This window comes from Parasteatoda tepidariorum, chromosome 4 (assembly GCF_043381705.1).
Source record: "Parasteatoda tepidariorum isolate YZ-2023 chromosome 4, CAS_Ptep_4.0, whole genome shotgun sequence".
NCBI lineage: Eukaryota > Metazoa > Arthropoda > Arachnida > Araneae > Theridiidae > Parasteatoda > Parasteatoda tepidariorum.
The window spans coordinates 91,926,313-91,942,708 of record NC_092207.1 but is presented as its reverse complement, the minus strand read 5'-3'; the positions used below and the strand labels follow the sequence as shown (position 1 = coordinate 91,942,708).

Genomic DNA, 16,396 nt, shown 5'->3' with positions numbered 1-16,396 from the left:
GCAATATTAAGATTTAAAAAGAATTCAGGCACTAACACTTTTGATCTTGTAACTATTTAATCAAATTCAGAAATTTTTTTTGCATGCACAGCAACAAGCATTCATACAACAAATGCTAAGTTACTGAGGCAAATTTATAAGATAACTTTCCTAATGTGCAGAATTTCTCTGTTGATTGACACAAAAAAGTCTGTCATGCATGAAAAAAAACTGAGTTTGTGATTGCTAATTTAACATTTTGCCTTAAAGGCAGCATTCACATAAACCATACATTTTTATAGTTTTCAATTTTGTGTCGTACACCAGCTATCTCAAAAATGATTGATTTGAAAAAATAATTATTTAAAGAAAAATAATATATATATTTATAGAGAGAGAGAGAGTGATGACGTTGCTAACTGGAAAAATATGGAACAATATTTTCAATCTATCCCCATTGAAATATATGCAGGAAATCTGTTAATGTTGTCCTCAAACTGTCGATGTTTGAAAACATTGCATAGTTTTTCCTATCAACAAAACCATCTGTTAATGAAATTTGTAACTTATTTTAGAAATGTGTCGGAAGAAATTTCCTAAGCAAAACATCGCAGACCATACATTTACATCTAATTCCATTTCATTTTCCATGATAATGATTTTCCAAACTATTGATTACTTTCAACCAAAAAAAAAAAAATTTATACACAGACACATGTCCCAATCAACCACAGAAAAATAAAATAAAATAATAGAAAAGTAAAAAAGACAGGGAGAGGGAAGCTTATCAGCATAGTTGGCAAGTTGTTGCACCCTCCAAAAATTCAGAAATTTTTTTATGGAAACTAGTTTTTTCTTTTCAAATGTTACTGAACTCAGTAAAAATTATAAAAAATCTCATATGAAGACAGATTTTAAATGACACAGAATAAATTTCTTGAAAACTAATTTTCAACCCAAATTGAGTTTTTGACAGAAGCTCCATGCAATACTTAGAAGTTTCTATTCAAGCTACACTCGGACTGTGCAAGTTTTGCACAGAGAAGAAACTTAGACTTATTAAAAATAAATTAATGAAAGTAATTTAATTATTAATTTGCTTTCAGCAACATTTTTATTCCCTGAAGAGAAATAAATATAGCTTCAAAAAAGACCTCTAACTTTAAAATAGTTTAATCTAATACATATAACAATTTAAATATTAACTTTACACAAAAATTTAAACTGAAACAATTATTACATTTATTCTTCACGATTAATTAATATGTATACATTTAAATCAAGAGAGTAATTTTTATTAAAAATGCTTTCCTATAACAAAAAGCTACAGCAAGATAAGGAAGACAGTATCAATAAAGCAATATAAAAAGCTTTGGGAACTATTAAGTAGAAATTTTAATTTTGGCACTCATAGATTTGTTAACTAAAGGACGGGTGTTTCCTTGAGCACAATTTTAATGGTTAACTGGATCAAAAAAGTTCTATTAATATAGAACAATTAAAAATTATGATTGAAAATACAGAAAGAAAAGCATTTATATTGAAACTATGTAATATTTCAATGGGAAAAAAATGCAGAAAATTTAATAGGAAATTATTTTCCTTAGAATCCTTAAAAAGTATTTTAAGAATTTAAATTAATAACATTACACAACACTTATATTTAAATATAAATAAAAAGAGGAAAGTGTGTAAATATATCAGATCAGAGTTACCTGCAACTATATCAGAAAAAGAAATTAAAATAAAAACATGTAAAAGTTCTCACTGAAAAAAAAAAAAATACATGTGCGTTTATACAAAATATGTTGAATAAGAATGGTAACTTTTTAAAATATCGATTCAATAAATTAAATCATTACTGTACATTTATAGTTCTAAGCCTATCTGAGTATAAGTGGAGGGTTAAAACTTGTTATTAGCTGAAGAGAAAGAAAAAAATTTTTTTGCAACAATTTAAAAAAAAAAAAAAAAAGGGGATCAAATTAATATTAATGAAAGTATGGATCCATGCATGCCAATTACAAAAGATGAAATTTTTTTTACTGCTATGGAATTAGAATTTGACAGTGAAAGATAGCTAAGACTTTTTTTTTCTGTCAATAAAAAGGTAGAAATAATTTTTTTCCCTTTTTATTTGCAATTTTTAGGTAAAATGAGTTTAATAGTAGTGCAGGGATAAAAAGTAAAAGATAATAACTAATGCTATAAATAATTACATACATTTTTCAAATTAATATAAAATTTTCAAGTATTCACCATTGTTTTTAGATCAAAATAAACTGTAGTAATCAAATTAATAACAAAAATCACGATTAAATAAATTGAATATATATGAAAGATAATATACACAAAGTTTGGAATAGCTNATTTTTCAAATTAATATAAAATTTTCAAGTATTCACCATTGTTTTTAGATCAAAATAAACTGTAGTAATCAAATTAATAACAAAAATCACGAATAAATAAATTGAATATATATGTAAGATAATATACACAAAGTTTGGATTCACACTCAGACGGCATTACATGCATTGATTTAAATAAGCTCAGCAATTTTAGGAATTCTTAATTTACCAATTTTTCCTAGTTAAATAAGTTAATAATTCAGTGCAACTGCTAAATTCAACAGATAATTTTTAACATAAATCAATCAGCTCAAATTTGGAAAGCAACTTGAACAAGTTCAATTTTCATTTTAAAAAAAACTTAACTCAGTGGCACGACAGCCCATAGAGGGCCAGGGCCTACTGTGTCCACCTCAGTTTTCTTCACCTTGGGCTCTGGGGTGCAGGAACAGATGTTCGGGTTAGGTGGTCAGCTGAATGCGAAACCCCCAGTGTTTAGTTCCCAAGCATGCTTGGTACTCATTTATCGACCCACTGATGGGATGAAAGGCTGAGTCCACCTTGCCCGGCCTGAGGATCGAACCAAAAAACCTGTGACACGGGAGCGTGAAGCGCTACCACTCAGCCACCAGGCGTCTTAATTTTCATTAGCTAAGCTGATAAAAGTCAGCTCAAGTTCTTTTTTTCTTCTTTTTTTTTGAATTAGGCAATTGGACTTATTTTACTGGATCTCAGTAATATTTATAAAAAATATATTTCTTTATTAATTTTGCAATTCAAACAGTAAATATTTTTACAAACAGCAACAGAATTTAATACAAACAGCAATTTGGCTAGACCAATATCATTAAAAAATATTTTTTAATCCAAACCCTTATGTAAAATAACTTTAGTTTTGCTAAAATTAATCTAAAATTTGTAGATGATAGTGCTGAAATTTAAATGCTAATATAACATAGAATCCACGTTGCTAGCTAAAACACTTTTCACAATACAGTTTCATCAAAAAATGTCGGTCAAAAACGGACAGTTTTAAAAAATATATATGTAGACTGTATATACCAACATATAAGTAAACCCCTATTTTTGGTAGCGAGATAGCAGATCAACTGGTCAACTAAGTCAAGTGTACAGTCGACCTCTGGAAAAAAAAGATGAAAAGTTCTAAAATGAGATATATATTATAATCTGTGCATATATATGTATATATATAGATATATATACATAAGTTTATGTTAAAAACATTAAATTACTCTTTAATAAATTATCTTAATTTTCCATATTCTTAAATTTTTTCTGAGAAAAATTCAAAGTATTGTTCAAAAAAACCTTTGTAAAGAAAATATGAAGAGAGAAAATGCAAAATTAATTGCATATAACATATTAAAAATAGTTTTGAAGGGGATAAACTAATACAGAGTTATTCATATCTATCTCATGGTTTATAATACATGGGTTTGAAAAGCCAACTGATGCACCGGTATATACGGTAATTGCAGTAATAAGTAAGTGAATGAAAATGCATATAACAGTCAATAGAAGAATTTCAAAAAGCAACCAATTAATTTATTGACTAATAATCTATTAGTCTTATAAACGTTTTCTTTAACACGAGAAATTAATACCAATAAGCGAAACTAATTTATAAGGGTGATTTAACATTGGGCAAAATATGAAAAACAACCTTCTTGCATTAGAGATTTATAAACCATGTAGAGTCTTTTGCAAACCGAAGAGAATTTATAAACTATGAGAAATTTAATATTTCAGAAAAGACTAACGATCTACATTAAAGATCTACATTTACGGACATAATAAAATGTTTTGAGTAATGCAAATAGTAGTTATAGCATGTCATTTTACAATGCTTAGTTATTCTTTGATTTTAAAAAAAAAAAACTTTTTTAAAAATTTATTTATATAAATAAATTGGTTAATAATTTCAGTGCAAAAATGATCACATCTAAATGTAGTACTACCAGAACAAGATTTAAATCCTAAACACAGAAAATATAAACCAAACTTTCAAAATACATCAGTTTTCTATAAGTATCTGCTAAAAAATGATTTTTCAAGACATAAAAAGCCTATTATCAAAACATACCAGATATCATTAAACAGATAAACATTATAATAAAATAATTTTTTTAGCTACATAAAGGCGACCGAAACAATTCATTCCCTGAAACAGTTCCGGCTAGAAAAAAATTCCTCTTAAAGAATTGTACAAACATGACTTTGAATTGGTTTTTCATCTGCCTTGATCACTTCACCTTTTTTCTTGCCAACAATGGCAGCTGAATTGCCGTGACATGAATAGGCATAACTTTTCCTGCTTTCACCAAGACTTAAATAATTCAAAGGACGAGATTTGTTTTGTCTTTCTTTGAACAGTACTAAAGCAGTGTCTTCATACCGTTGTCTGATTTCATACAAATTTTCAAAAACCCCAGCACTTTTTGATTTACTCATTGAAGGATTAGATTTATTCATTTATGTAGTGCTAGAAAAGAAAATTACATTAATGTGAAGGAATAAAAGTAAATATAGACAAGCGATAAAAATACAACTGATTGTAAGAAAGATTTAAATATAAAATAAATAGGAATCTTAGCATAATTACAAGGCAAATACTGTACAGTCTCATAAAAGGCATATTTTAATTGTTTCATGAAATGTTGACTAATTAAGTGCATTTTAATGTGAAAATGAAAAAAAAAATTCTGATACTTTATACAAAATAATTATAAAAATCAAAAATAAATTATTAATAGTCCTCACCCTAAAAAAGAGAATAAATTGCAGATTCAAGATCAAAAAAGGCTGAGAATTAGTGACATTTCATTTAATATAATATCATTCCACAACTGAACCTTTAAATGAAAGATTATACAGAAATGATTCTATAGGAAAAGAAGTCCAAATTTCATTAACCCCTTAACACTCGGTTAATTTTCAAGAAAACGGTCATAAAAGTACTAATTTTTTTTCTGACATCCAAACATCTTGTTGCTGACATCTAGTTTAAAATAAACTATCTACAATTACCTTAAAAATATCCTGGTACTGCCATCTGGTGTGTAAAATGAGAGATAAAATATTTTACATGCAAAAGAAATGAATTAGTTTTATTCTTATTGGTGTGTTACTACTGAACACTCCAGCCTGGAAATATGACGGGAGCGAGAAATAGAGGACGAAACCTCACCTCGTCATTTTCACGGGAGCGAGAAGGATGGGGTTAATGTACTACCAGTTCTAAAGACAAAATGAAAAAATAAATTAAATGAAGAGCTCATAGGCAAATTTCAACCCTCCCTGGCACAGTGTGTTCAATCTAGTAATACTAGTTCTAAAAATAATACAAACCATTAGAAACATTTAACTAATTGTTTTCAAACCTACAGTTTTTAGCAATCATTATTTTATTAGCAGTACTGAAATTGTAACTTCACTTTAAAGCAATGCTTAACGCTAGCTATGCTTAACGCAATGCTAGTTCTAAAAATAATACAAACCATTAGAAACATTTAACTAATTGTTTTTAAACCTACAGTTTTTAGCAATCATTATTTTATTAGCAGTACTGAAATTGTAACTTCACTTTAAAGCAATGCTTAACGCTAGCTATGCTTAACGCAATGCTAGTTCTAAAAATAATACAAACCATTAGAAACATTTAACTAATTGTTTTTAAACCTACAATTTTTAGCAATCACTATTTTATTAGCAGTACTGAAATTCTAACTTCACTTTAAAGCAATGCTTAACGTCGTACTTGTTAGCATGGTAATTGCCAGTCAAGTATGGGTGGTAATGCATAACATATCATTGAAAAGTGCTAAATGATAAAAATAAATTTCCTTTTTTGGCAACCATTTTATTTTTTAAAATTCTTAATAAGATTTTTAATTAACAAAGTGTTACTGCCAGGAGAGATCAAGGCTACCAACTTTCTACGCTTTTTGGTAAAGATTTTTTTTAGGGGTTTCAAAGTTTATGTTTTAATTTTCGTTTTGAAAATTTAATTTAAAGTTATTTCTACACCATGACACGTCAATGATTCAAAAGTTTATATGAAACACAGCTTTGTTCCAGTTTTTTCAGGGTGAAGTTTTTTACATGTTTCCTTCCAGTCGATGATTGGTGGTATGCTGTATCTATCATTAAAAAGCGATAATCCATAAAAAATAAAATCAATGCTAAATTATCTTTCTTTAGCAACCATTTTAGTTTAGAAAATTCACAGTAAATTTGCTTCAACAATTAATATGTTATTGTCAAGAGAAAATATTTTATTTTCTGTAAAAATAGTAGGATGATAATATGCATCTTACTACCACTTAATCTGTTTTATCAACCCAAACTACTAGGAAATAATTTCTTCACACGTAGGCGCAGGATTGGTAGCGAAAGAGTTAATATGTTGCACGAAAAGAATTTCAAGCAAAATTTGCTGTTTCGAAAATAGTTCATTAATGATCAATATTGGGATAACCAGAAATGATTCAATTTAAATCTAGTTTTTGAAAAACATTAAAACATTTGATAATTACATTATAATGACAGAGAAGTCTGTAGTAGAAGCAATTTTCGAGTATACGGTAGTGTGCAGATTGAGAACTGAACATTCTCGGCAAGCCCAATCAAATTTATAATAAAAATCCAAATTTGTGAAAAATTTGCCAAAATACTGCTATTTATATAAGTCAAGATGGTTTTACATGTACTTGGTCTGATCGGTAGGAGTTGTTAAGAAACCCTAAGTATAAACAGCTATTTGAGGTGAGTTCTGAATTGCTTGAATAGCATTGCTGGTTAAATGAGTAAAAGCTGTACAGCACTTTCATTTCATTTCAACTTCCAGAGGAGGCAGTGCTGTTCCTTAAACAGTACATTTTAAGTGCATTTAAGGATCAAAAGTCAGATTTTTACACAAATGGAACTTCTTAACCCAACATATAACTATATTACCTTGGCTAAAATTAGTGGCAATTTCAGTGTTTTAATCGAAAATTTAAAATTTCGATTCAATACTTCTCTTAGAAGATGTTATTTTATTTGAAAACTTTTTTGTATATGTCATGTCCATTTGGATTGGTCACTTACATTTATATTATGGTTACATTTATAGGGAGGTATTACATTTTGCTTTGAAAAAAGGTTGAAAAGCAAAGCACTCTCATGAATAAAGTCAATATTTCAATATTACAAATGTGTAATACTGAAATAAAAGTGTCAAAGATTGTTTTACTTTTCAGTCATGCTAGCAGATTTTAAGAAAACATGAGACAGACTTAGCTATACTGACAACTAATGAAAATGAACTATGTATTCAAAGTAAAGAAATTGCACAGTCTTATAAACTAAACAGATGCAAAAACTGAAAAAAAAGAAGGAAAAAAACAAAATAAGAAAAGGAGGGATTATTAATGAGCCTCCAAGTAGTCAGATTTGTATAAAAAATTCAAAGGGAATGCTATATAGCAGAATTGCTATAATATCTGTCTTAAATTCAGGGGTGCTAAGTCTTTATCAGATGAAGCCTGAAAGAAAGAAAAATAATTAGCTTTTAGGATTAATTAGTTATAATCCCAATTAACAAATCATTCATCCTAACTGGTACTTCTGTACAGTACTGAAATAATTGTCTATCGTTATAATTTGGTTTTTGTTGTTTTAATTTATGGTTCATTTTAAACTAACATTTAATGTATTTTGGAATATTTTGCTATTATCACTAATCATTTAATAAAAATAATGATATAAATTAGATCGTATAGTAATTGGAATAACTACTTACTAAAAGTATAATTTGCATTGTGTGTAAATGAAAATAACTTAATATTGAAATATATTATGTTGTGATTTAACGTTTAAAAAAACCGTTTCATTTCTCACGTTTAATATCAATTACCATTCTCTGACGTGCTCATGCAGGCCAGCCACCTGCCTCAAGATCAATTAACAATATTAATCGGTTTAGCCATGTTGCAATTTGGATTAGAATTAATTATAAATTAATCTGCTCTGCACAATCTAATAAAATGAAGATTGATTTAGAGGAATTATAACTAATCCTTGAGGTTTAGGGTATCAAACTGCACGTGAGATTGATTTAGAGGAATTATAACTAATCCTTGAGGTTTAGGGTATCAAACTGCATGTGCACTATCGATTATTCATAATTACAAAAAATAGTATGAAACATAGTCAATAATGAAAGACTAATTAATATTTTAAATAACAATGTATTAAAACAGAAAAATCTTGACTACATGTAAAAAATACATACACAAACAAATTCTACTTAAAACAATAGTTAGAATACATTAGATATTCATAATTTCGGTGCTGCACCTACTAAAAAATAATTTTAACTATTTTGACAAATTATTTTTTGAAACCATTTAGTATGTGAACAAAATTTGGCTGGGTTAAAAAAAAAGTATCACGCATGTAGTTTTAAATGAATGGAGTAATTATTATTTTATGAACATAGTTCAAGTTATATTATACGATTATAATAATTTTATATATTAATTACTTTAAGGCACATTGCTAAGCAATAAAAAAAAATTTACATTTAAAGCTCGGTTAAACAAAATTGTAGTCATCGGCTGCCCGGATCCAGTAAGGCTGATAGACCGTTTTTAGGCCAAAGCGTTCCGACCTAAAAGAGATATTCAGCTATCTGAAATGTAGAAATTCAACTGACTGACCACACGCTTCACGTCGAAAATTCAAAAACAGAGGGGGGGGGAATTCATTGAAAGGTTCTCGTACTGATACGTCACTCCTCTTCAGCCATTTACCGCCTGCTAGGAAATTATCATTTGTGAAGGGATTTCTAGAAAGAGAAATTCGCTTACTTAAAAAAGAGAAATTCACTTACATGCGACCCCGCCATCAGCCAATGTTACAAAACAGATTAAAAATATTAAAAGAAATTAAAATACTTATTTACAATTCAAATATTGGTCTGTGATGTATCTATTTTTTTTTTCTAATGTGCCGAAAATTAATATAAAACACTATTTTATGAATCCATTCATTTGTGCATCGAACTTTAATATTTTTTCTTTGTTTAACGAACTCAATTCCTCTATTTAAAGAGGAATTGAGATTAAAAATTATGCAATTTATCTAAAATATTTTTGAACATGATGTAGGGCAATTCAGATATTACAAATTAAAAGTATAATATTTCAGAAGTAAAAAAAGCAGATTTTACCCATGTACTGTTTTCCAATAAAATTAAATTATAATTTTTTTAATTCTTCTCTATGTATGTATGTATGAAATGTTTGTTTGTATGAAACATATGTTTATATGTATGAAATATGTTTTTACTGTTCAGAAATTACTTCAATAAATCACTTGAATAATAAAAACTTGAGTTGAACCTTTACATTGTAGTATTTTATATAATATTTCCTATGTTTTTGAATGTTTAGTGAAATTATTTTGAAAAATTATTTTGAAAAACAATTTTAAAATTTACTCTTTTTTTTACTAACTGAGCATTAGAGGTTCAGCCTCTCTAATCTAACATATGTATATTTTTCTCTGCTAAGAGAAAAAAGTAATACCTTAAGTGAAAAAAAAATTAGCCTGTCTATATAGCATCATTAATATTTTTATAATAAGGGGCAAAATAATACTGCAAGAGAAAAAAAATTATTTTTAATGATCACATTATAAACTAAAATTTTTTTGGTGTAAGGTTATTTTGATATAAAATAAATCAATAACAGGGTCATTTATAAATGATGCCCCACATATTTTCAAAATTTTTGACCCCTCCCTCTTTTTCTCACAAAGTAATACACTTCATTAACCCCCCTAAACACATGTTGTAGTATATATTTCAATTTTTTTTTTTACCTTTATTAATGTATTTTAATAACTTTTCTGAGCGCAACTATATTAATAATAGCATATATACTAATTTTTATTAAAAAAAAGAACAATTTATAAATAAATAATTTGCTAATTTTAAATGCTTTTATTTTAACCAAAATTTCGATTGTCACACCTTTCTTCCGTCTATTACAAGCTCTGTCACAACTTTATCAAGCCCCTTCCTCCCCTCTATATTGTTATCTGCCAACAGCCCTTAAATATAACATTTTAAACAAATATAAAGGACAAAACAATAAATTTATTAAATGACTCTTATACTTGATTGTGGGCACATGGTGGCTTTCCTGATACAGTTTTCAACATGAAGGGAGATTTGCCATTTTAAACCAGATTTTAGAATGTTTAGCTGATGAAATTTTTTTCTTCTTCTTTCAGCCAGTTATCATCAATAACTAAAAAAAGTGGAACACTTGGGCAGGTGGTTTTCTCTAGAAGGTTGAACAGACAAAACCGGGGAGAAATCTTAGTTTGGATAAACTAAGAGAAAGCCTTAAAGCATTTCAATTGAAAAATAAGCGAATAGAGAAGTGGAACTTTTTTTTATTTTTGTTTCATAGCCATTGCAGTTGTATGTTTGTGAAGTTACTTACATAAGTGAGATATGGTTTCAGTTTGGATAAAGTAAATATTGTCTGCAATTCATTTTTAATATTTTAATGCTGATAAATTGCTCAACAATAAAAAAGTAAATCTAAATATTTAACATATAAAATAATATTTAAAAAACATTTAGAGCATAGATTACCTAAAAATAGAATATCAAACATGAAAAAACTTACAGATTTAATACTTGGATAGAAACATGTGGTAGTTGAGGATACATCAAACTTCAGAAACTCTATCCAGGCTGAAAATAAGGTTATATATGATAAGTAAGTATATGATAATGTTATGAGAAGCAAAACTATTTTTATTCACTAAACAAAATACTGCAAGGCAGAGCTACAAGATTTATAATCATATTATTCCTTCCATGGAAAAAGTTCAATTTTTTGAAAAAAAAATTCAGAAGACAAAGATAAAACAACAAAATAAGCATATACATATCTATTTCTAAAAATCTATTCCCCTAACAATAAACACATCACCCAACTATAGCCAAGCACTTAGCCCTATATTTTCTTGGATCTATCTCTTAACACCATGGTATGAAAGCCATGTAATTTGGATCACAGTCAGTTAACATAGGCACTCTGCGCGCTTCTCTTCTAACTTCCTCAACAGATTTAATGAGATTCCTAGTTGTGTACACAAGCCGGTTATTTAGTTGGCTGCGAGGATCAAGACCCTAACTCTGAACCAGCAGTGTGAGCGTGACCTAAAGCGACTGCGGCTTCAAAGCACTTTCCCACAGGAAGAAACCGTACATGGACTGTGTCGGCTATGAAACAATTTCAGCCATTACATTACATGGGTAGAAATTAAGATAACTTAGTCCTTGATCTTAGGGACGAGTAACTAAGATATGAACCAGTCCTTGCACATTTTCACTAATTGCCTACTAGATTTTTTTTCTAAATTTAATAAACTGAAGTCAAATGGTAAAAAAATTACATCAGAGAATGTGTAATATATACAATTATAATGAAATTTGTTTTTTTTTTTTAGAAAACCTCAGATTATAACACTAAATCAGAAATAAAAAACACCAGAAACGTATATTGTGTCTTAATGTAAGTTGCTGGTGCAGGGAACCACAGACAATTATTTTATGTTGAACATGGTTCACTTTCAGTGGTCCCAAAGCTTCTTTACTTTCAAAAACCTGCATTAGAACAGATTGCAAGCAGTCTAATCGACCAGCCAATCTTTAGCATAAGAAATGAAATCCTGTCCCCAGGCCAAAAGCTAAATATCTATTCGATGATCACACAATGAGGGAGTTTTAGAAACTGACACAAAAATGTAAGATATAGCTAATATTTCATATTGTTAAAAAAATATTTGATACTCTTAAAATGAATCACTATCACATTTGCTACTAAGATAAATAATCGATAGAACTTACTTCATATCCATTTTAAAAAAATATTTACCCAAATAATTACATACTTAATCAGAGTTAATGATGAAATTATTAACACTACTCCTCTCTTTTTATTACATTTAAAGAAAAGTAATGATATTTCAACTGTAGTTGTAAAAGGAAAAGAAATTACAACAGTTTAAATAACACTAGCATTAGAGCAGAAGAATACATTTTAATAAAAGTAAATTGCTGCTAAATATTTCAAATCATTAAAACTTTATTAATTAATTAAAACATAAAAGGACTAAAGATTACCCCATAATAAAGCTGATACCAAACTTAAAGCTTAAAAATAGCTTTAAATATGATATTTAAAGTCATGCATCACTTAATTACAGTTCAAGAGGGTGAAAACAATCATTTTTAAATTAGTTCAAAAATAGATTTCCAATAAATATATGAATCAAACAGTTTACGAATACAATTAAAAATAATTCATATACATGATTCTAGGAAACATACTAATTAAAATAAAAGGATTTAAATTAAATTTATAATAGTTTGTTTACAGAGGAATTGGAAAAGGAACTTGTCACTAATTTGTTCATGTCAACTTTTTGTTTATATCCATGGTTTATGGGGCACGGGCATTGATTGTAAACAAANAGGAACTTGTCACTAATTTGTTCATGTCAACTTTTTGTTTATATTTAGTGTTTCAGTTGAAGTACAAGTAGATTTCTTTTTATCGAATTAAAAAAAGGAGCACAGCAGCCGATCGATAGACATAGACAAGAAACGAGACATTCATACGGACAATATTTGTTGCGTTTGTTTTATCATCACGCGCGTGCGAAACATGTCCTTGCGCAAAAGTTGGTTGGTGAAATACGAAATGGCCCTGAAAATTCGCCAATCACGTTCTTGCTTACATCTCTGAACTGTCCCGCAGTGGACTGATCGTTAAGACACGGTTTTCATTAGATCACCGAAGTCAAGCATCACTGGCTGCGGTCAGTGTGCGGGTGGGTGACCCACTTGGATCAGTCTGCGCAGGGACCGAGGGTGTGCGGTATTGGTCCTCGTTAAACTGTGCTACCGTAAAGTGCTCGACTTCGCGCGCAGGTCGTCGGGCTACCGAAGCGGGGGTGCCATCCCCTCCGCAGAGGATCAAAATTGTGATGGCATGTCTTCAGATCATCCTCCGGGATGTTTCCCAGACCGTCGCCAATAGCCCATTGTGCAGCTCTAGTGCGACGTAAATTAACAACAACAACAACAACATCTCTGAACTCGCATTCATGATTTTTTGAATGCAGTGAGAACGGCCCTTTCATTCAGGTTGGGCCATACTCATGTAACAGAGTTAGTGCCATAAGAATACCATTTTCTTTGAATTTTATTTTTAAAGTCTGAGATCAGTGTCAACAAAAAAATAAACATGTACTCTGAGCATTACCAAACAATGTTTAAATAAGAAGGAAGCAAAAAAAAAAAGGAAAACCTAAAATATTGATACGGAAAACACTTCTTGTAATTCTAATATTTATGGCAATTCATTCCTTTGTTAAAACCGCTAATATTTCACAAAAACACCTTTTATGTCTCATTCAAAAATTAAATCACTTTGACGACTTTAATTCGTGTTTATTAACTGTGATTATAATGACTCACTATATCTTGGTGAGGCTTGCTTCATTCTTTAGAACTTTATACATCATAAACAGGTGGAAACAATAAGACTTTAACAATATTTTTGGATAATACGTTATATTTGAAAGTTTAGAAGTTTTTAAAACAATTAACAGTTTAATCTTCTTATTGAAATTTTCTCAAGAAAATAAATAATTATCATGTGATACATTAAGCATGATAAGCATTCTGACTGATTAAACTTAATTAAACATTTTTACATGGAACTCAACTTTCCCTTTTCGGTTTATAGAAACAAACCACTCTCATTAAATGAAAGTCATTGACGAAAAAACATAATAATAAAATAAATTGAAAGTTTTTCAATTTTTTACAAATATTTCTATTTATTTTAAGCTTTTTATTCCATAAGTGTTCATTTTTTATGAATGCGTTAATCTATTTATTGAAAAAACTTGTCAAAGTAGTATTTTTTAAATTACAAAATAAAATTTTGTTAAAAAAATTGTTCAAAAAGAGTTACACAGACAAAAGATTATGAAAATACAATTCTATTTCGAAGTTTGTCGCTAAAGAAAGTAACTCTGCTCCCCGCAGTTTCAATGTCTTAAACTGGAAACACAGCTTTAATTTTTAAATATATGCTCTCTTTCAAAGTATGATTATCTATAAATGTATAATATTGTCTATAAAATCTATAGACTTGTTGGACAAAAGCTTAATTATTTAAGAAAAATTACATTTTAGAAAAAATGAAGAATACTACAAAAATTTTCCTCTTAAGAAAATTAATTAAATAAATGATTAACTCTCAATTTTTTCTTAGTTTTTTTCATATAATTTTTGCACAGTTAGTGAACCCAAGCACTGAGGTGTTTAAGAATTTGATTAAAAACGCACGCTTCTTTTCCGTAAAAAAAAGGAAAGAAACTTTGTAACTATCATTTTGCTCCAATTTGATAATTAACACCCAGTCTGCTGGTGCTGGCATAAGTTGGATAAAACTAAAACATAGCTACTGTCTTGATTAAATGTTATAAACTCACAACAGCTATAAAAACAATATATTATTCACTAATAAGCGTTATTCCATAATGATGTTAGAGCTTTCGAAGAATAGCCTTAACCCTTTGCTTAATAACAGGGAAGAAATATTTTAACCAAAATTTTAGCAAAGAATAGAAGTTAGAATTATGGTCGTCGTATGCACGTCCAAAATGAAGCGATTTGTTTTATCTACAAAGTATGGGTAGTTTAAGAGATGACAAGTATTACATATTTGGTGGAAAATATTACTGTTAAAAAGAGAGAGATAGTTTTTTTCCTCATCACTTGAAAGGGTTAAAAAGATTTATCAAGACAGCGGACCGAAATTTTTCACCTACCAAGTTTTTAGTTTAACGGAAATCCGACTTTATAGATAAAGTTTACCATCAACTTTGAAAATATGAACCAAAGATTAAAAAACTAATTACATTTCTAAAACATTAAATGGAAAAAGAAGTTCATTTCTTTATCAATAATAGTCTTTAAATTTTGTTTTATATAAGATAGTTTAACTTGTAGCAGGAGCACTAACAGTTTTTTCCCCTGTAGCATGTAGCCAAAGAATTTAATAATAAAAGGACCATTGATTGAACACAAACTCTCAGTAACCCTTCCACGGAACCCAATGACTCAGCGGAACACCTTTAGGAAACAACTGCCATAAGAACAGTTCATAAATACAAAGTCCTATAATTCGTAAACACAAATATCAAGTGTTATTATTTTATGTTGAAATACATTTCTAATTTATTCTTCGATTTTTTCCTCCCCTCGATTTAGGAGTTAAAAATTCATAGGATAGGTCCCCAGACGGTTAAGGCCAATTTTTCAATTGCACTATCCTGAGATGTTATTTCTTAGAAAAATTTAAATAGTGACTCGTTTTCATGTCTTCAGCCTGATTAAATTTATAAAATTCTATACAAATATTTTATTCATCTGATATTGCTGAAACAAATTACAACTAAATATGTTCTAAAACAATGTTAATATTTTTTCAAAAATGTTATTTTACTTAAACTTGTGTGGAGCCCAAGGGACTCCGTCTTTAAGAAGGGCATGATAGCAGTTTGGACAAAGGGGGTGATCGTAATTTCAGGTCCATGGTCAGTCTGATCCTGATGTTTAAAACCCCTGGAATTGATCATCGGGTATATGGGGAAGGGCAGGGCCGGCTCATGCATGTCGCGGCCCCTAGGCAGTGCTCGTCTCGCCCCCTCCCCTACCGTCTTCTAACTTCCTAAGATATTTTTTCGCTAACACAACACTTTATTCATAATTACGCTGTTTTTTACTACTTAGGCATATTATCACATTATTCAATAAAAATATTGAATCAAACGAAAAGAATATAAGTAATTAATATATGCATTTAAAAAAAATCATACAATAAGCTTAAATATTAACTCTTCTAACTTTTTTTGTTACAAAATCGTTCAAGACATCCTGAAAGTTAACCTTTTCCAATACATCA

The 16,396-nt window shown here is 29.0% G+C and overlaps 1 long non-coding RNA gene across 1 annotated transcript; it reads right to left on the bottom strand.

The window, feature by feature from the left end:
- Positions 1–3,006: 3,006 nt before the first annotated feature.
- Positions 3,007–12,845, bottom strand: LOC139425408 (uncharacterized). Its single transcript, XR_011636662.1, has 3 exons — positions 12,538–12,845; positions 11,033–11,100; positions 3,007–4,830 (listed from the first exon to the last, which is right to left on the bottom strand). It is a non-coding gene; the product is annotated as an uncharacterized lncRNA (long non-coding RNA).
- Between the last annotated feature and the right edge of the window lie 3,551 nt (positions 12,846–16,396).